A 22,673-nucleotide genomic window follows, 5' to 3' on the forward strand; every position below is an offset into this window, starting at 1 on the left:
ATTGTTTAGGATGTTTTGAAGGGTTTCCAATCTTCAAGCCATGGGTTGTGTGCATCCCAGGATGGTTATGTATGTGGCTCAATGCAAAATCATAAATTTACTTAAAACATTATGAGATTTTATTGTGATTACATGTCACAATGTATTTAATATGTGGCCCAGAGATACCAAAACTTTGAACACTTATTTGTTTCTTGTTTATTATGAAAAATTTTTGTATTTATTTTATAGTTTCTATTATTGCTATTTGTATCATGATAAAAGTACCCTCAGAATACTATGAATGCTCATCTATCTTCTCCCCCATCTCGTGTCAAAAAGCAACACCAATTATATAAGATGGGTATTGGGACCACTATGACCTAACGTGACCAAGAATCATTTAATGTCTAAATACTATTAGGGTGTCACAAAAGATAAAAGAGCAAAGCAGCCCAGGTTGGTATCAGCATTGAGGAGCATGGCAACCATTGCAGAGTCAGGCACAAATTGAAGAGCCATCAGCCTGGGAAACTTTGCAAGGCTCAGGACATTTCCGAGTCGGCCATGCAGAATGCTGAAACGAAGGGGCGAGGGTGAGAGTTCCATCGAGTTGTTGGCAGTTTTGCCCTTTGTTCTGGGTCCCACGTATTCAGCCACACTCACACACTGAACTTGGTAAAGTAAAAAGAAAAAAGTCTTCACTAATTTCCACTAGATTCTCATGGCAAAAACAATTTCATGGGTGTGTGAGAGGGGTCAGGAGGCAGATGGGAGACGAGGAAGGAATCTATGTGCTTGGCCCTATTTTATCCACGCTGGTCATTGTTTCCCAAATGCTAACATGGGGTCTTGATTACAATGTATCTGAAATCTTATAAAATACGGCAAAATAGATTTTATTATTTAAGGACTGTAGGGGAAAAGAGAGCTGATAGTGCCACACTTCTTAAATAATTAGTTCTTCACTAATGTGCACTCATTTGGAGAGTAGGAAAGTTAGGTACCCAACAAAAATGGGTAAAAAATCCACATAAGCAAATGTTTTCAGGTAATATTTTAAAATAGATTTTTGTAGATTCAGTTACCCATTGCCAACCAGGATCTAAAAATACTAAATAGAAAATTCTAGAAATGAACAATCCATAAGTTTTAAACTGCATGCCCTTCTCAGCAGTGTGATTCAATCTCTTGCCACCTGAACATCACTTGGTAGCTGTCTTGATTCTAAAAGCAACTCTCCTAGTGCCATATACTGGCATTCCTGCAACCCTTACTGTACTTGATAAAGCCACATTAAAAACTTATTACAGTATAGCATTACAGTTATCCAATTTTATTATTGGTTGTTGTTGTTTATCTCTCACTGTGCCTAATTTATCAATGAAACTTTATTACAGGTATGAATGTATAGGAAAAAGCATAGTATATACAGAGTTCAGTCCTACCTGTAGTTTCAGGCACCCACTGGAGGTCCAGGGATGTATTTCCCATGGAAAGTGGGTGATGACTTTATATATTTTTTGCTTCAGTTCATTAGTAAAACCTAGTAAACATAACATGATATGTTTTACACAGAAGAAATGTTATTTTTCTTTGTTCAAAATTATCATTATGAAATCATCATAATACATCTCATTTACTACACTATGCAATAGAAATTAATGTCCTCAAGCATTATGGCTGTTTCTAGTCATTTGTCCCTGCACTAAAATGGCCTCAAAAAACTCCAGTTTGTCACTCACTGTGTTTATTTTTTGTAACCTTTGTTTCTTCACTATACAAATGTCAGTTCTTACTGGCTATCACTTTCCTCATATTTGTTTCCAGCAGCTATCATGGCAAGCCTCTACCCTGTCTGCCTCTGATCTAAAATGACTGGGGCATCTGTGTTTTCAAGACACCTAAACACGGAACAGAGCCTGAGCAAGATTTCAAAAGTCTTGTTTTACTGTGTAGAATTTACAATGTCCATTGTTTCCATACATATCTTTAAACTTATTTCTTGATTCTCAGGTACATTCCCAGTGTTTGTCAATGACTGGAATTACTAAAGTATTCTAAATAAATAAAACACTACTGGATTAGAACAAAACTGTGATGATGAGGAAAGAGAAGAAAGTAAAAAATTGTCATGTTTATATTAGGAAATGCAAAATCTTTCCAGTCAAGCATGGAACACATAAAAATACCAGTCTCTTCAGCTGCATTACTCAGCTGTTTTTTAAACATTTAAGGGAGAAATGGCTGGTCCAAACTTTAGATTCTACTTCCAAGGGTGTGTGGTTTCAAGTCATTCCTGTGAGATTCTTTCCTCTCATCCTATCACCCCGCTGTTATCCAAGCTCATAAGAAAATGACAGCTGGTGGCAGGCCTTTGCAAATGTATTTGTTCCCATATATTACATCTAGGCCCCTAGGATTTAGCCTGTCTTCAGATTACAAGGGTATTCTTTGGTAGGACCTCTGGAGGTATGGAAATGAGAAATTAAAAAAAAACAGTAATCTTTGAACTGATGCTGGAAAGAAATGCCTTTCTTGAAATTCTAGAGTCAGAAAGCAGTAAAATAATATGCATGCTTCATGTACTTCAGAGGTTTACACAGTACATGAAACCCTGCCCAATGATTGGAGTGCATAGTTTTGCATTCAGTCATCAGTCTCCTATTGTAAAGAATTGTCAAGGTCTATATTGCTTTCTAGGCAAGGAGAGATGTACCTCAAACCCAACAAAAGTAATTTGCCTATGAACATGGATTCATTCATATTTGACAACCTAAGACTTCTTTTAAAAATGTTACACAAGGAATAGTCACCTTCAAAAAGTGACTTTTATGTTTATTCAACTGTAGTTGCAAAAAGAAAAGGCACTTGTTTATCACTCATTCCCACAGACACATTCACCAGTCTGTGCTTCTCAGGCTGCTCCCCACGATGTCACGTGAAGGTGCTGAGCGAGAGCAGCTTTTCCAGAGAGTGAATTTTATGGAGACAGGTTACACAGAGCACAGAGAGCAAAATTCAAAGACATGTTTTGGGTTCATGCACCATGGACTCAAGCTTCTGTTTTGGTTCACAGAATCATAGATACCAAACTGAATCATAGATTTTAAGTGTGCCCAACTGCAAATCTGATGGTGATGCTAGGAAGAACTTATAAGTGATGATAAAGCTCTCTGACCAGTATAATAGGGTGGAAAATATCAGGTTGAATCTCTAATGACAGATAGATAAGAGACTATGCAGATAGGATGCAATGTGTCCTCAGTCACAGCTGACTGAGAACACCCTGCAGATTCAGCCAATCACTCTGGTTAGTAGTTACAAGAAGTCTAATAATCCTTCCCAAGAGTTTCCGCCCCCCCTTGGATGCTTATTAGATGACTTCAGTCAGTCAATTTGCAGTAAAGAAAAATTTAGCATTGAAGAAACCAACTATAGTCCTCTATTCGTCACAGCTTTCTCCCCATCAGAACAGTATTGCTGGTATTATTATGGAATCTTACCTTAGATAATATCTGATTGACTGATTGACAGAGTTCTTTTTATTGAATTACAGAGCACTGATTATAATATACAGATTTCCAAAAACCACCTAGGTAATTATAGGACTGCTAACAAACACTGTTTCTTCATCCTCTCCAAAGGAAGTTTCATTATTCCTGTATTATCCTGCACACAGAAAGAATTTCCTGAAGGTGACCTTTTTATAGGTGGTAACCATAGTAACAGCTTTCTAGCCTCTAACACTCTGACACCACTTGCTTACTGCAAATGTTGCAGAGATGCTGAGGATTGATGTCTTGGGTTGCCCCCCAGAGACAGAAGCTGCATGAATACTTACCAATTTGAGAGCAAAAATCTTAAAAGAAATTTAAAGCCATAGTTTCTGCTCCCTTGCTAATCAGAGAGCAATTCATTTCTCCCAAGATCTCTGTAATATCCTCACTTAGAGACTATCAGAGTAAAAATAAAAGGTGTGGATCTTGAAGAGGTGAAAGGAAAAAGAAAACTTGTTCCTTACTTTACTCTTAAATAAGACATTCAGTGGATAAGGAGGTGAAAAACAAACACTCCTTCAGGAGTCTCTTCGGTTTTAAAGTACCTCCTGGAGTCCCCGTGAGCTATAATGAGAGTTAGATGCTCTCATCAATGGGGAACTGACTTGGCTGTGTAACCCTAGGAAACTGCAGCTTCAGCAGTGGATTCCAAAAGAGATAGAAAACTTTTAAGGTAATGGAAAAGTTTGGAGGTTGATCTGCCAACTAGAAGCCAGACAACAAAGTACCAGAAAGAAGAGTAGAAGAAGCTGGTGGTGCCAGGCTAAGTGAAAATCCAGGAACTCTTGCTTGTATCAATGGGGAGAACACATCTTTAATGCACAGTATTCAGTTTCCCTCTAAAAAATGGGCTCATTTAGATGGCTTGTTTTTTTTTACTTTTTTAAATATTCATTTGTATATTTTCGTCTCGGAGCTTTTTTCCCTAAGATGTAAGAAAAAAGATTCTTCTCATTTCTTTTATAAGACATTTATTGATGAATGCCAAGCAAGCTTTAAGTTTAATAAAGGTCATTTCTTAAAAATACAGTTGTTCTTCAATTTCTTTTTGGTGCTTCCATATTTTCTTTCATGGTTTTATGCATTGTTCATTTTAATTAATATATTTATCTGCATATTGTCATTTTTTATCCAAAAAGAAATAATTTTGATTAAGGACCTTAAGCCTTATTGTAGGAAACTACCTGTTAATATTTTAATAATCACAACAAAAAATACCCAGAAGTTAGTGAGAAACACTAAATAAACCAGGTAATCAGGAATGGGGGCTCGAGAGCAATGGGGAGATACAGTAACTTGGGCTGGGGGTGAGGAACAAGCCTCCAGTGGGACTGGGAAGGGATAAGTTGGAACCAAAAGGGCCTGCATTTGTAATCTGAGGTCTGTCACTCAGAGGTGTCTGTATTTCTTCATTTTAAACTATTTTTCAACTTTTTGTTTCCCTCATTAGAAGATTTTTAGTGTTTTTTCATTGCTTACTGCAATAAAAACATCACTTTATTTTGGTACTTATTCATTCAATTAATTATTTTGATACCAACTCAATGCCGAGCTAAGAGTGGAGGATATAGCAATGAAGAAGACAAAATCCAAGGGAGACACAGTGTGTGTTTTGTGAGTCAAGGGGGAGAGAAAGATATCGGTAGTAGAACAATTTTCTTTCTTTTACAGTATATTTAATTGGTATAAAGAAAAAAATAGAAGGATCTCAGATATCCTGTGCATTTGCTAAATTAATGTCATTCCTGTCACTTCTTTCTAGAAACCCTGACACAATCTTTGTTTCTGCCCCACTGAGACATCTGCACACTACTCATTAAGCACCTCTCTCTCTGTGGGTTGGTGTCCCTCACTTTTCCCCACTTGTTACCACCCACGTTCTGTCCTGCCTTAGCTCCTCTCTCTTGCACTCCTTGTGAGCCTTCCGATTATTTATTCATCCTTTTTAAAACTATTTTTTATTGTTCTTCAAGTACAGTTTTCTCCATTAGTCCCCCACCACTCCCCCCGACCCCAGCCATCCCCACCCTCAATCCTACCCCTCCTTGGTTTTGCCCCTATGTCCTGTATAGATGCTCCTGAAAACTCTTCCCCCTTTTCCCTCTGATTTTCCCCTCCGACCTCCCCTCTGGTTAATGTCAGTTTGTTCATTTCAATGTCTCTGGTTATATTTTGCTTGCTTATTTGTTTTGTTGATTAGGTTCCACTTAAGAGAAATGAGATCATATGGTATTTGTGTTTTATCATGTGGATTATTTCACTTAGATTAATGCTCTCCAGTTCTATACATGTTGTCGCAAAGGATATGAGCTCCTTCTTTCTTTCATTTTTTTTTTTGAATCAGGGCTCCTCTTAATCTTCTTATCCCTGTTCACAACTGCTACAGAAATAATACAAAGATTGACAACAAGCATTTTCCTTCCATGGCTTTTCTTTATTAAACCATAAAAACAGAGTTTATCCTGGCTTAAGTGGCAAAGAGAAAATCATCAGGATCCTATACTACTTATAAGAGTCACAAGTGCATCACAAAATCAAAATTGCTATTTCAATTCTGGGAAGTCCAAGTGGATATACTTTTCCTATTCCTAAACTAGGTGTAACTATAAACCTAGGCATTATATGCAAAACAAATATAAGATATAATAAATTCTGGAAGATGGAAAGAAGAAGTCTGATGGGCTAGGGAACTCAGGATTCAAGAGAAAAAATAATGAATAAGCTTAACACACCTCTAACAAGACTGAGAAAGGAAAAAAGAGAAGGCACAAATTACCAATATCAGGAACAGACCAGGATATATCACTATAGACCATAGTGGCACCAAATGCATACTAAGGCAATTCTACTAACTACTATACCATATAAATTCGACATCTTAGACAAAATGCACCAATTTCAAAAAAAAAAGAAACAAATACCACAATACTTCCAATGTGAAATAATTCATTTGAATAGGCTTATAATTATTTTTTAAATTGAATTTATAATCTTAAACCCCCAAAATGAAATCTCCTTGGTCCAAATTGTTTCAATGAAGTATTCTTTGTAAAGAATAAATAACACCAATTCTATATAATCTCTTTTAAATAATAGAAGAGGAAAAAATATTTTCCAAATCATTTTATGAACCTGGTATTACCCTATACTAAAATCAATCAAAAAATACAAAAAAGAGAGAGAGAAAACTATAGATGAATATCTTTCATGAATTTACATACAAAATCTTAATACAAATAATAGCAAATAAAATTCAGCAATCTGTATAGAAAAATATACACCATGGCTAAGTGAGATTTATTCCAGGAAGGCCAAGTGGGTTTAACCTGGAAATCTATCAATTTCATCCACATATTTAACAAGATAAAGGAAAAAAGTCATACAATTACTCAATCCAGGAAAAGTATGTGACAAAACTGAGTTCCACTCATGATTAAGAATTCTCTCTTTTTTAAATATGTTTTTTTTATTTTAATTGTTGTTGCAGTACAGTTTTCTATCTTTTACTCCCATCCCAACCCACCCACCCAGGCCTTCCCTCCCATTTCCACCCACCCGTAGTTTTTATCCATGTGCCCTTTATACTTCTTCCTGTAAACCCTTCCCCTTTTCCCCTGAAATTCCCCTGAAATTCCCTCTCCTCTCCTCTCTGAACACTGTCAGATGGTTCTCTATTTCAGTGTCTTTGGTTATATTTTCCTTGTTTCTTTGTTTTGTTCTTTAGGTTCCTGTTAAAGGTGAGATCAAATGGTGTTTGTCTTTCACCGCCTGGCTTATTTCACTTAGCATAATGCTTTCCAGTTCCATCCATGCTGTTGCAAAGGGTAGGAGCGCCTTCTTTCTTTCTACTGCATAGAATTCTGTTGTGTAAATGTACCACAGTATTTGATCTACTCATTTACTGATGGGCATCTAGGTTGCTTCCAACACCTGGCTATTGTAAATTGTGCTGCTATGAACACTGGGGTGCATAAATTCTTTTGGATTGGTGTTTCAGGGTTCTTAGGATATAATCCTAGCAGTGGAATTGCTGGGTCAAAAGGCAGATACATTTTTAGTTTTTTGGGAAAATTCCATACTGTTTTCCATAGTGGTTGTACTGTTGTGGAAAATCCACCCACACACGGGAAGATAATGAAGCACAAACTTTATTACCCTGGGGCCCAGAGGGGGTGGCTAACATCCAAATCCTCTGAGCACCAATCCTCACTCTCCCAGGGTTTAATTAGTCCCGGGCTTCCTACCTACGTGGCAAAGCAAGGTTACAGAAGCCGAATGCGGAAGTTAGGTCCAGCTACCTTTTATGGGAGACAAAGAGAAAACTCAGGAGGAATTTGCAGAAGCTACAGAGCACAGGAGCTTCTCATGGGAGTCTGTGTACGACCTTGAGTAACTGGCTGTTGCTTTGGTTACGACTTGTCAGCTTCTACAGTCCTGTGTGAAATTTTGCAAGTGTTACAGTTACAGAGCATAAGAAACTTTTGGAGTTTTCTTTTCCTGCCACATTCCCCCCTTTGATGCTATAAGGTGTTTTATCCCTTTTAGCATCACTAATACCTGGCTATGAGGCTGAGGTCTTTGGGAGGGTTACAACTGCTGATACTGGCGTTGGTACCACTGGAGGGCTAGCACTGTGGCGGCTGCCTTAGGAGTCACTGTGGCCCCAGGTGTTGGACTAAGGTCCGGAGGATGCAGGGTCCTATATGCCTGACACCTCCAGGTCTGGCACTTTACGGTCCTGGATGTTACTCTAGTCTAGTATACCTTCCCTCCCTAAGTGCGGAGGGATTGCTGTGACTGAATGCAACCCGATGGCATGTCAGTGGAGGAGCTGAAAGCTGACCCTGGGAGATAGTAAGAGACCACTTTACCGCTGAGCATAATCCTATGCCTGGGGGTGTTACATTTGCAGGCTGGGGCTGAGACAGGGGCCGCATTTGTTAAGCAAAGCATACAATAAATCCAAATACAGAGATCAAACAGAGACAAACTATTTCTAGGGTGACCCGCTTTGCAGGGATTCCATTCCTCAGGGGCCACAGTCACTAGTCCAATTGTCAATGCTCCTGTGAAGGTGCCAATTAAAGTCAGGTACTCTGCGGAACAACGGTCTATTCCTTGGCATCTTTTTATTGGTTGGAGTCTTCTACTGTCTTAGCATGGGTTTTGGCACAGGCCTAGTCCTCGGGTCTTTGGGATCTGCTGCTGTCTTGGCCCAGCTGTAGTAGATCCAAGGGGTGACTCCTGCAGCAGTAAGTTTGTCCAGGGCAGTCCAGTTTTCTGGTCTGCATATTCAGTGACTTTCCTGTCCTTAACCATATAGCTGTTTCCATCCATGTAGTGGGTGACATTAACATCAGGTTGGACCAGGGGCTGGTCCTGGAGGTCTGGCCAGCTGGCGTGGACCTCTTTGGTTACTCTAAGACAGTCTTGGTCCAGCTCTCCAAGTTCTGCCGGTAAGTAGGTGACTGGATTGACTTGTTTCATGGTCTTAATATGCACACTCAGTTTTTCTTGGAGGATGCCCTGGTATTGAGTCAGTCTGGGGTTCTACAGCCACTTATGACTCTTGCAAGAGTGTTATGGCAGCAGTGACTGCCCTCAGATGAGGTGGCCAGCCGGTGGCGCCAGCAGATGTCCAACTGCTTAGACAGGTGAGCCACTGGGTGTTGCCATGGTCCGACAGGCTGGGTCAGGACCCAAGGGTTACCTTGTTTCTCTTGTGGGTGTACAGATTAAAAGGCCACCTCGGCTTTGACAGTCCAAGGGCAGAAACATTACTGAGGCACCTCTTAATATTTTGGAAGGCTTTTTCTTAATGTCCAGACCCTTCAAAGCCTGGTAGTAGGACCTAGTTCCACAGCCACAGGGTGCAGGCTGGCTTTTTCTCAGGAGAACGAGCATTTCCCTCAGAAATCAGACAAGGTTCTGGAGGGCGTTGGCAACTTTGCCATTTTTTTTTTTTGTCCTCGCCCCTGATTACACCGTGAGTACTTCTGGCAAGCCTGGTTGCTGAGCTTTGCACCTGGTAACATTACCGGAGCCTCAAGGAAGCTTGCAGGCCACTGGGGCAGGCGAACCTGACAGAGCACCGTGAAGGGCCATGACAGAGGACTGCACAGACGACTGTAGGGGGCACTTCAGCAGCATGTGCGTTCCCTCCCGGCACCGTTTCTGGGATGGGCTGCCAGGAGGAGGTTGTCCATGTACTGCAGAATCGTCAGGTCCATCCCCCCTTAGCGAGGGGTCTCCTGCTAGGGCTTCCCAAACAGGGCTGGGGAGTTCTTAAACCCCTGGGGCAGTTTAGTCCAGGTCAACTGAGTCTTGACCACTGTATGCGGAAAATGGGTTGTCTGAAAGGTGCCACAGGAATGCAGGAGAAGGCATTCTTCAGATTAAGGCAGGTAAACCACGTTGCTGTTGGGGGAAGCTGGCTCGGGAGGGTGTAGGGGTTCAGGACCACTGGGTGGCGGCTGTCGGCTGCTTTGTAGACAGCCCACAGATCCTGGACAGGCCAGCACCCGCTCCCGTCTGGCTGCTATCATGGGTCGGGGCAGGTGTGGCCCCATGTTATGGAGCCAATTTTTCTCCAAGCTCTCACTCGGGGGACCTGCCTCCCTGTCACATCCTGGGCAGGGGAGTCTTTCTTTATCTCTCTGGCCCAGAGCATGGCCACAGCCATTTAGCATATCCAAGTGACCAGCTGAAGGCTATAGGCATGTTAAATGACCATGCCATGGGTCAACTGCAAAACTGGTGCTGTACAAAACAGTCCCGCATATTTTGCTCTGTGTGTCCCTCCTCCAACTTACACCTGTGGGGAAGGGGTGAAGACATCCTAAAATTTCCTGGACACCTTGAATTCTGGACTCCATCCCAAATGCCCATTTGGGGTCCCCCCCTTGGCTGCAACTTGTAATGACTTTTTATTTTAGATATATACCCACTTTAAATTCTTTTAAAGGACAATGGACGAAGGTCTCATCTTCTTGTAACTGCTTCCGGCTAGAAATGGACGTTGTTTTACCTACCCGTGGGTCTGGGGTGCCCTGAAAGTGGGTGCAGCACAGGGGGAGTCCTGCCTGTAAAGGGAAGGACCTTACAGAATCCTGGTCAGTTGGCTATTACCAGGAAGTTACAGGCTCAGTGTCCAAAGGCTGGTATTACTGGACCGTTGGCATCTGGTTATATTCTGGAAGTGACAGATTTGAAAAGAGTTGGAAGGCACAATTAAATCATAACCATTAAATGACAAAGGCAGGGGCTTAGGTATGGCTTATCTGGAGGAAGGTGTACAAGGCATGCTACACCTATCCAAAGCTTTTTGTGGTCTATTATACTTTACTCAGGCTGAAGGGAATATATTATGATTTCTCTTTTCAGATACCTAAACCTTTCCTGTTCAAGCCACTAAGACAGAAAAGGGAAAATCAGTTTTAAAGTGAAGCCCACAGATCACCCAAACTGCTTACTAACCCAACTACTTAGTTTAGCCAAACCACTGAGCTCCAGGGGGCGACGATGAAAATGGGCTCCTTAAGTGAGGCCTATATTGCAACCGATCACTCAGGCAATGAAGTCATAGGCATACGTCCTATGAAAACAGAAGAACACACAGTTAATTTACACAATAGTCCCCAAACCAGTCTCCGTGCCTGTGAGACTGTCTTTGGGAAGGCATTCAGTTGCAAGTTTTTTCCTGCAATGACATTCAGCAATGGCAATTTGACAGGTCCTTCATACCTGTAAATTGTACATTTTGATGATATTACAAAACCAGTTTTAACCTTTAAATGAAAACAAACTTTTAAGACAGTTAGCTGCGTTATTCTGATGTTTAATACTGAGCACAGTGATTTTCCTTGAACCATAATTTTTCTCCTTAAGATCACCCTCACTGTTATTAAAGGGACTACTTTCTGTTTTCTTTTTATTTTGACTGTTCGTTTGCATAAACACACCAAGAGCAGCCTGAATTACTTATGATTCTTGATTCTGCTTTGCTGGAACTCACACAGGGAACCTTCAGATTGACTTTTCAGTCCGCCCCTCAGAGCACAGAAGCAGAGCCATACATCCGCCATCTGGCTTCACCTGTACCAGTTGTTTCACTCAGATCCTTGAGTTTTTCATTGTGCTTACAGGTTCTTTTTTGGCCATCTTTCATGAAAGCAACCTTTGTTCCTTCCCTGGAAAGACTGCCATGAACTGCACAACCAACCAAAGTACCAGGTTTTTCTCATGGGCTTATGCTAGCTTCACAAGTCAATCCCAGTTCCTCAGGGCTTTCTGGTGATGACCAGAACCCATACATGCCTCCTTCAGATGTGACGTTCCAGTCAAAGTCTTAGTTAACAAAACCACTATTAACTACTGGTCTTATTGGTCTTATGCAAAGAAACCTTATGTTTTCACTTACTCCTTCAGAATGCCAAATTCTGGAGGGATCAGGTAGGGAGAAAAATACAAAGCCTGAAGGAAAAACTTTTCCCTTCTGATATTTACCAGGCTTCTTAAAACCTTTACTGCTACAGACTTATCTAGCATTTACAACCCTTTTATCTTTCATATATTTTCTGATATCCAGCAAGAGTGTATTTCCATGCCTTATACTTTTTATTATTAACTAACATCACATAATTCTAAAACTCTTATTTTTCTATTTATCTTTACAGTTTCCCACAGACCTTCTTTATTTATATATATATATAAATATTTAAATACTTAAATTATTTATTTTTCTACAGAGTGTGAAGTTTTAACCTTCCCTGGAATCCTTCACTTCCTTTTCAGAGCAGATGCAGAGCAAAACCCAAAACACAGAGTTTCCAGAACAATACACAGGTAGGGGCATTCTCTCTCACAGAGACATGCTCCTTCAGGCCCAGTCTTTTGGCAGAGACATGCTGCTTTGCCTCTGACTGAAGCACTTATCAGCCCCAAATGACCCTTCCTGGGTCCCGAGTGGCAAAGGCATCCTCCCCAACCGGTTACAGGCAACCTTAAACAGATTTTAAGTACAGAGGGTTTTTGATCAGAAACAACACTGCTCTTTTCCAACAAAACCAGAAAACAAATAGTTGAGGTTTCCTTTACTCCGGGTTTAAAACTTTACATTCTTTATACATAATTTTACTTATTTAGATTTAACCATTATTCTTTTTAATCCTGGTTCCTTTCCCACTCTGGGAAGGACAGCCGAAAGTCCCTGACACTGCAGGCTGCAGTTTTCTGAAGCTCAGACTCTGCAAACATTTTACAGGCCAGATGTTTTCCTTAACTTCAGTACAAGTCCTTCAGAGCCATCCTTATCAGAACCAGTTACACAGAGAGCCAGACGGATGCAGTCTGGAGAGAGCCCTTAGCCTGGCACCTTGCCCAGTTCCAAGATGGAGGGGCTCTCACGTGACCCATCATCCAAGATGACGACAACCCTGCACCTCCACGGGGGGGGCACTCACGTGGCTCGTCCTCCATTTTACCCAAAATGGCGGCACACCCACATACATGCAATACAGTACTGGGGCAGAAACCGCCCCCAACTCATGATGAATTCTCCCAACTGACGCAGACAAAGGAAAAAGGGGATCTTTCACACGCCCGCCGCAGGTGGGGGGCCCAATCAGACTCCGTAAGCCTGGCCGGCCCGTGGAGTCACAAACACATTCACACAGACAGCCGCACAGACAGCCACACAGAAGTTAGCTGTCCCTCCCCCGAGAAGGAGCCCGATGGTCTGGGTCTAAGCCCAGACCCCTGAATTTTCCAGTCGAGGAGTGATCAGTTCTTCTCAGACTCTTGGGTCAGGTCCCTAGGGTACATACAGATACCTGATTGGTGCCTCCGACAGTTCGTGGTTCTCTCTCCCTTCTGCCCGGGTGTTAGAGTGGTCGGGGACGCTGCACGGGAGTCTCTGCTCCGGGAAGCCTGGAATCACCAGGGCACGTGCTCCTCCCCTGCGGCAGGGCTCCCCTGCCGACTCCCCCAGTCGCCTTCACCGGAGGCAAAATACCTGCTCGCATGAGGGATTTCCCGGCCACCGCACCAAAATGTTGTGGAAAATCCACCCACACGTGGGGAGATAATGCAGCACAAACTTTATTACCCTGGGGCCCAGAGGAGGTGGCTAACATCCAAATCCTCTGAGCACCAATCCTCACTCTCCCGGGGTTTAAATAGTCCCGGGCTTCCTACCTACGTGGCGAAGCAAGGTTACAGAAGCCGAATGCGGAAGTTAGGTCCAGCTACCTTTTATGGGAGACAAAGAGAAAACTCAGGAGGAATTTGCAGAAGCTACAGAGCACAGGAGCTTCTCATGGGAGTCTGTGTACGACCTTGAGTAACTGGCTGTTGCTTTGGTTACGACTTGTCAGCTTCTACAGTCCTGTGTGAAATTTTGCAAGTGTTACAGTTACAGAGCATAAGAAACTTTTGGAGTTTTCTTTTCCTGCCACAGTACCAGTCTGCAATCCCACAAATAGTGCTAGGGTCCCCTTTTCTCCACAACCTCTCCAACACTTGTTGTTTGTTGCTTTGTTTGTGATGGCCATTCTGACTGGTGTGAAGTGGTATCCCATTGTGGTTTTAATTTGCATCTCTCTGATAGCTAGCGATATTGAGAGTCTTCATGTGTCTCTGGAACCTCTGTATGTCCTCCTTGGAGAAGTGTCTGTTCAAGTCCTTTGCCCATTTTTTAATTGGGTTGCTTGTCTTCTTAGAGTGGGGTCGTGTAAGTTCTTTATATATTTTGGAGATTAAACCCTTGTCTGAGGTATCATTAGCAAATATGTTTTCCCATATAGTTGGTTCTCTTTTTATTTTAATACTATTTTCTTTAGCTGTGTGGAAGCTTTTTATTTTGATGAGATCCCATTTGTTTATTCTTTTCTTTACGTCCCTTGCTCTGGGGGACATATCAGTAAAAATGTTGCTGCGTGAAATATCTGAGATTTTCCTGCCTATGTTCTCCTCTAGGACTTTATTGGTGATATGGCTTATATTTAAGTCTTTTATCCACCTTGAATTTATTTTTGTGTATGATGTAAGTTGGTGCTCAAGTTTCATTTTTTTACACATAGCTGTCCAGTTCTCCCAACACCATTTGTTGAAGAGACTGTTTTTGCTCCATTTTATGTTGTTGCCCCCTTTGTCAAATATTAATTGGCCATAGAGACTTGGGCTTATTTCTGAGCTATCTGCTCTGTTCCATTGGTCCATGTGCCTGTTTTTATGCCAGTACCAGGCTGTTTTGATTACAGTGGCCTTATAATACAGTTTGATATCATGTATTGTGATCCCTCCTACTTTGCTTTTCTTTCTCAAAATTGCAGCAGCTATTCAGGGTCATTATGGTTCCATATAAATCTTTGAAATGTTTGTTCCATGTCTGTGAAATATGCCATTGGTACTTTAATAGGTATTGCATTGAATCTGTAAATTGCTTTGGGTAGTATGGACATTTTGATCATGTTAATTCTTCTAATCCATGAACATGGTATATGTTTTGATTTGTTTGTGTCTTCCTTGATTTCTTTCTTCAGTGTTGTGTAGTTTTCTGTATACAGGTCTTTTACTTCCATGGTTAGATTTACTTCTAGGTATTTTATTTTTCTTTTTGCTATATCAAATGGGATTTTTTTCTTGATTTCTGCTTCTGCTGTTTCATTGTTGTATACAAAAATGCCTTTGACTTCTGGATATTGACTTTGTATCCTGCTGTTTTGCCAAATTCATTTAATAGGTCAAGCAGTTTTTTGGTAGAGTCTATAGGATTTTCTACATACACTATCATGTCATCTGCTAACAATGACAGTTTTATTTCCTCCTTTCCAATTTGGATGCCTTTTATTTCCTTTTCTTGTCTGATCACTGTGGCTAAAACTTCCAATACTATAATGAATAAAAGTGGTGAAAGTGGACAACCTTGTCTTGTTCCTGATCTTAGTGGAAAAGATTTTAGTTTTTGCCCATTGAGTATGATGTTGGCTGAAGGTCTCTCATATATGGCCTTTATTATGTTGAGGAATGCTCCCTCTATTCCCACTTTGCTGAGTGTTTTTATCATAAATGGGTGCTGTACCTTATCAAATGCTTTTTCCACATCTATTGAAATGATCATGTGATTTTTGTCTTTGCTTTAGTTTATGTGATGTATTACATTTACTGATTTACGAATATTGAACCATCCCTGCATCCTGGAATGAATCCCACTTGATCATGGTGTATGATCTTTTTAATGTATTGTTGGATGTGGTTTGCCAATATTTTGTTGAGGATTTTAGCATCTATGTTCATCAGCAATTTTGGCCTGAAGTTTTCTTTCTTTGTTGTGTCTTTATCTGGTTTTGGGATTAGGATGATGCTGGCTTCATAAAAAGAGTTTGGGTGTCTTCCATCATTCTGGATATTTTTGGAATAGTGTGTGGAGGATAGGGGTTAGCTCTTCCTTAAATGCTTTGTAGAATTCTCCTGTGAAACCATCTGGTCCCAGGCTTTTGTGTGTTGGGAGTTTTTTTATTACTGCTTCAATTTCATCTGCTGTTATTGGTCTGTTCTGCTTCTTTTTTATGGAGTTTTAGAAGATTATATTTTTCTATAAATTTGTCCATATCACCTAGGTTTTCAAATTTCTTGGCATACAGTTCTTCATAGTAATTTCTTACAAAACTTTGTATTTCTGTGGTGTCAGTTGTAATCTCTCCTCTTTCATTTCTGATTGTGTTTATTTGGGTCTTCTCTCTTTTTTTCTTAATAAGCCTGCTTAAAGGCTTGTCGATTTCATTTATCTTTTCAAAGAACCAGCTCCTGGATTCATTGATCCTTAGAATTGTGCTTTTAGTCTCTATGTCATTTAATTCTTCTCTGATCTTGGTTATTTCCTTCCTTCTGCTTGCTCTGGGCTGTCTTTGTTGTTGTTCCTCGAGTTCTTGTAGACATAGGGTTAGGTCGTTTGTTTGAAATGTTTCTATCTTTTTTAGGTAGGCCTGTATCGCTATGAACTTCCCTCTCAGGACTGCCTTGGCTGTGTCCCATAAGTTTTGGGTTGTTGTGAGTTCATTTTCATTTGTTTACAGAAACTCTTTGATTTTCTTCCTTTATTTCATTCTTGACCCATTCATTATTTAATAGCATGCTATTCAATCTCCATGATTTTGAGTGTTTCGGGTTTCTTCCCTTCGGGTTGGTTTCTAGTTTCAGTCCTTTGTGGTCAGAGAAAATGCTTGGTATAATTTGCATTTTCTTGAATTTGTTGAGGCTTGTTTTGTGTCCTATCATGTGGTCTGTCTTTGAAAATGTTCCATGTGTGTTTGAAAAGAATGTGTATTTTGCTTCTTTGGGATGAAGGGCCCTATATATATCAGCTAAGTCCATTTTCTCTAGGGCATTATTCAATGCCACAATATCTTTGCTGATATTTTGTTTGGAAGATTTGTCCATTTTTGACAGTGGGGTGTTAAAATCCCCTACTATAATTGTGTTGCTGTCAATATCTTTCTTGAAGTCCTCTAATATTTTCTTTATGTAATTGGGTGCTCCTATGTTGGGTGTATATATATTTACAATTTTTAAGTCTTCTTGGTGGATTCTTCCCTTGAGTATTATGAAGTGACCTTCTGGGTCTCTTTTTATGGCCCTTTCTTTGAAGTCTATTTTGTCTGATATGAGTATTGCTACCCGGCTTTTTTTTTTCCTGTCCATTTGCTTGGAAAATTTGTTTCCAACCCTTCACTTTTAGCCTGTGTGTATCTTTTGCCCTGAGGTGGGTCTCTTATAGGCAACATATGTGTGGGTCACGCTTTCTTATCCATTCAGCTAGTCTATGTCTCTTGATCGGAGCATTTAATCCATTTACGTTTAAGGTTATTACTGATAGGTACTTATTCATTGCCATTTTTATACCTGTATTCCTCTCTCTCTCTCTTTTCCTTCTTTTCCTTAAAGCAGTCCCTTTAGCATCTCTTGCAGAGCTGGTTTGGTGGAGGTATATTCTTTTAGACTTCTTTTATCTGGGAAGCTTCTTATTTGGCCTTCTATCTCGATTGAGAGCCTTGTTGGGTAAAGTAGCTTTGGTTGGAGACCTCTGTTTCTCATTACTTGGAATATTTCTTGCCATTCTCTTCTGGCTTGAAGTGTTTCCATTGAGAAGTCAGATGCTAACCTTATTGGGACTCCCTTGTATGTTACTTCCTGTTTCTCCCTTGCTGCTTTCAAGATTCTCTCTTTGTGTTGGAATTTTGCCATTTTAATGATGATGTGTCTTGAAGTGGGCCTCTTTGGGTTCCTCTTGATTGGAATTCTCTGTGTTTCCTGGATTTGTGTGACTTTTTCCTCTCATTAAATTAGGGAAGTTTTCCATCATTACTTTTTCAAATAGGTTTTCTATCCCTTGCTCTTCCTCTTCTCCTTCTTGTATCCCTATTATACGGATATTATTATGTTTCATATTGTCTTGCATTTCTCTTAATCCCTCTTCATTCTTTTTGAGCCTCTTTTCCTTTTGTTGCTCCTTCTGGGTGATTTCTTCTACTTTGTCCTCTAGCTCGCTGATCCAATCTTCTGCTTCATCAATCCTGCTTTTCATTTCTTCTACTGTGTTCTTCAGTTCAGAAATTGTATTCTTCATTTCCTCTTGGCCCTTGTTGATAGTTTCTATTTCCTTTTTCATGTTGATATAGTTTGCAGTGAGCTCATTGTAGCTTCTCTGTAGTTTCTGGTAGCTCATTGTGAGCTCATTGAGCTTCCAACAATCATTGCTTTGAACTCCATATCTGATGTTGAATTGCCTCTATTTCATTTAGCATTCTTTCTGAGGCTTCCTCCTTTCCTTTCATTTGGGGATTGTTTCTTTGTCTTCCCATTGTTTGGGAGACTCTTCTTGTTAGCCTCAGCTTCTTAAATTGATCTGTTCTGGCTCCCTGAGTTTGTGGTACAAACTTGTGTGGTAAAATACCAGTGAGTTTCACTGGTGCAGTTTCCTTGATCTCCCGAGCTCACTGGTCTTGGGCTGTCATTTAAGTAGGCTCTGTGTTTGTCTTCGGGTTTTGATTGTTGTTGGGTCTTTCTTTGGTGGTTCCTTCCCACCAGCTGGTTAAATGAGGGTCACTCTGTCTACCACCTCTTGTATGTTGTTGTGCTGGTGAGGGAAGATTTTGTTGAAGCTGGTTCTTCCATGTGCATAAGGTTTTGAGGGTTCTCTCTTGCTCTTGTTCAGTTGTTTGTACTGGGTACTGTCTCTACTATTTAGTTGTATTTCCAGATAGGTCCTGGATTGAGGTTTGTGTGGTTTCCACTCCCTCCTTCACCTTCTTCTGTTGTTATCTGATGGTGGTTCCTTTGTTGTTGGATTTCCTCTTCCAGTGGGTATCCTGGTGTTCACCACTTCCACCTACACTTTTTTGTGATCCATTGGAGGGGGAAGGCATTTAAAATGGTTTAAAACAGCAAGAGAGTATTCTATGATATTTACAGTAGTATCCAGAAGAGAAGAGATAGGAAATCTTTTGGCTATATATAGTATTAACCATGATCTTCTACCCAGCTAGCTGATTTTTAGAAAGGATGGAAAGAAGATAAAACTCTCATTGTGGAAGGAAGGATTGTGAGTTAGATCTAGAAAGCAGCGAGGTATGAGAGGTCAGATTCTGAGGTAAGGTGAGAGTAAAGGATAGTAAATAGATGTAGTATATGAGAGAATAGAGTTAACCACTACTGTAATAGAGTTCAGGAAATTTTGAAGTGGGCTAAGATCTGGGAGGAGTGTTGTGAAGTATTTACAATTTCATGGAGCAGCAATTATTTACAATAATATTAGAGCAACACTCATGTTACAGAATCTACGAGATCTATATAACAAGAGTAGGGAGTACAGAACTTTGACTAGTGTGCTAATGGGACACCGGTGAGATGAAGGACAGTACATTAGCAAAACACTATGAAAGAGAGATCAGGGGAAACCTGTGAGGTGATACAATATACCACCCTAGCAAAGCATACTATACAGGAAAAAAGAGAAATACAAAAATACTATTTAAAAAAAGATGTAATAATGGAAAAATAATAATAATACAAATATGCAATAACTTGCAGTTTCTCTGAAATAGCAGAGTAAAATTGGTCTCACTGTCACAGCTGTTGTGATTCCCCTTCTTTGAGTTCAACTCTGGTCTTTTCACAAATCCAGGTTTTTGTCTCACTTGTAGGTATTTTAAAAATAAAAATAAAAAAGGCAGATGAAGGAAGGAAGAAGAGATAAAGAAAGTATGGAGTATAGAAAGGAGGAAGGAATAAAACAAGAAAGCAGGAAAGAGGAAAAAGAAATTAAAAGAGAATAAAAATAATAAAAATTAAAAATTAAGAATTGTTAAAAATAGAATAAAATTTAAAAGTCTCTTGGTTTCAAAGTGGCCAAACTGGTTTTTCTGGTCTTACTGGTTGTGGCAGACTGAGGGGTGATTGGTATGGCTTTCCTTCTACACTGGGTCAGCGACTGCACTGTCTGGGGAGCTATTGTGGCACCTGGGCCCTACGCCCTGGAGGTGGGAATCGGGTCTTTCTGCAGGGTTACTGCTGTGGACTGGGGTGCAGGGATGCGCTCCCACGCCTGCCCTCAGCCCAACCGCCTCACCCTTCCCAGTGCTGTGGGGGTGCACAGGGTCCTCCACACAAGCACAACCCTCTGTGCAAACTCGGGATCGCTGCCTGGCTGGGTGGCAGGGAGGCCAGCAATTGCTGTAGGAGAATTCCCCAAACAGTGTCTGTCTTTTCACTCTTTCCTCTTGAAAAATTCCTCCTATTCAAGCCTGCTGCTCCACACCGCAGCCTGGCTTCTCCGGCAGCCCAGCTCTCCAGCCAGACTGGTGACCATGGGGGTCAGGGCCCGTTGTGCAACCCAACCCCTTTGTTGTCCACAGACTCTGAGGGTGCTCACGGCCCTTGTGTGTTTGCTAGCAACTGGGTTCCTCTCGGTGCCACTCAGACCCTGTTTGGCTGGGGAGGGAGCAGTTATCCCAGCTCTCTCCCAAAGACTCTGTGGTAAACCCAGCAACGGGTGCTGGGCCTGGGGCTGCAGCCCTCCAACCCAGAGCTGGTCCCTGGGACCCTACTGTGTTGCAGCACTCCTCTCACGGACTGGTTTTTCGGTTCTGCCACAACCCTTGGTCCCCTGTTTTCACATATGCTGAGGTATGTTGGTTGCTTGCTCCTCCACTCTGTAGATCGGCCAGGATTCTCTCCGGTGTGCAGAGGGAAGCCGAATGTGCTCCCTCCTACTCTGACTCCATGATTAAGAATTCTCAAAAAACAAAGCTGAAATAGAAATAAATTTCCTCAATTTAATAAAGATCATTTACAAAAAAACAAAATGGCAGCATATTCTTAACAGGGAAAGACTGAATGTTCTTCCCTGTCCCCTAAATTGGGAATAAGACAAGCTTGTCCACTCCCACCAGTCTTATTCAATCATGCTGGAAGCTCTAATCAGTGTAATATGGCAAGGTAAGAAAATAAAAGCTGTACAAATTGGAACCGAAAAAATAAAACTAGGCCTACTTATAGGCAGCATTATTGCCTACATGGAAAATCTCAAGCAGTATACAAACCAGCCTCCCAGAATTCATAAGTGAATTCATCAAGGTCATGGGGTAGAAGACACAAAGACAAAAATCAGTTGTCTCCATACAGTAGCAATGAACACACGGACACAGAAATTTAAATTATGCTGACATTTCCAATTACTTAAAAAATTGAATAATTAGGTGTAAATCTAACAAAACATGTCCCAGTCTTAATAATTAATTACACAGCATTGATGAAAGATATCAAAGTCTAAAGAAACCAAGAGACACACCATGCTCATGAATTAGAAGATTCAACAGAGAAAAGATGCCAATTCTCCCCAAACTAATATACAGGTTCAAAGTAATTCTTATCAAAATAACAGTTAAGATTTTTGTAGCTATAGAAAAGATGTATGAAATGATAGAGGTAAAGTAGCTAATACAATTTTAAAAAAGAAATTTTTCAAAACATTTCAGTCTACACAATTTAAGATTTATTATATAGCTATAATTATTAAAATACTGTGTGTTTTGGGCAAAGGGACACTCACTTTGATCAGTGGAACTGAATAGAGAACCTGGAAACACATCTACACAAATATTTTTGTGTATAATTTACTTTTGACAAAGATACAAAAAAAATTCAAGTGAGTAAAGATAGCCTTTTCAGAAACAAGTGATTTTGTAGCAATTAGATATCTGCAGACAAAAAAAGCAGAAAACTAAACAACAGATAAAAAACCCTCAATCTAAGATACTTCATTCAAAAATTAACTCCAAATGGATTATAAGCTTAAATATAAAGTGTAAAACTATAAAACTTTTTTTATATCTGAAACTATTGTAGCTGTCCCCTATTCTTTCCCCTCTGCCCCCTCCACTCAGCCCCTGCCCCGCCTCCAGCCTTTACCACACTGTTGTCTGTGTCCACTGTTTCTGTGCATGTGCACAGAAACCTCTGAAACATTGAGGGGAAAATGCAGAATAAAATCCTTGGGATAAAGGGCTAACAAATGAATTCTTAGACTCTTTTGACAGCAAAAGCATGATCCATAAAAGGAAAATTGATAAACTGAACTTTATGAAAATGAAAATGTTTTCTCTGAGAAACCCTGTTAGGGGGATAAAAAGCCAAACTACAAACTGAGAGAAAATATTTGTAAACCACACATCCAACCAAGGACTAGTATCTAGAGTGTACAAAATAATCTCAAAATTCAGTAGCAAAACAAAACAATATCCATGCGAACCAATTAAAACATGGGCAGCAAAAGACAGGAAGTACCATTTCACTAAGGGACATATGCAGATAGTAAATAAGCACAAAGAAAGATTTCAACACCATTAGCCATCAGGGAAATGCAAATTAAAACTACAATTTAATACCATTACAATGATCAAAATTGCTACTTTTTAAAAAAATAGCAACATCAAATGCTGGCAAGTATATAGAGATGTTGCTGGTGGGAATGTAAAATGGTGAGGCCACTCTGGAAATGTTGTGGCAGTTTATATTTAAACATACTAAATGTCTAACTATCATACAACCCAGCAATTACATTCCTGGGTATTTATCCTA

Source organism: Phyllostomus hastatus, unplaced genomic scaffold (assembly GCF_019186645.2).
Source record: "Phyllostomus hastatus isolate PE091 unplaced genomic scaffold, TTU_PhHast_1.1 phas_contig_524, whole genome shotgun sequence".
NCBI lineage: Eukaryota > Metazoa > Chordata > Mammalia > Chiroptera > Phyllostomidae > Phyllostomus > Phyllostomus hastatus.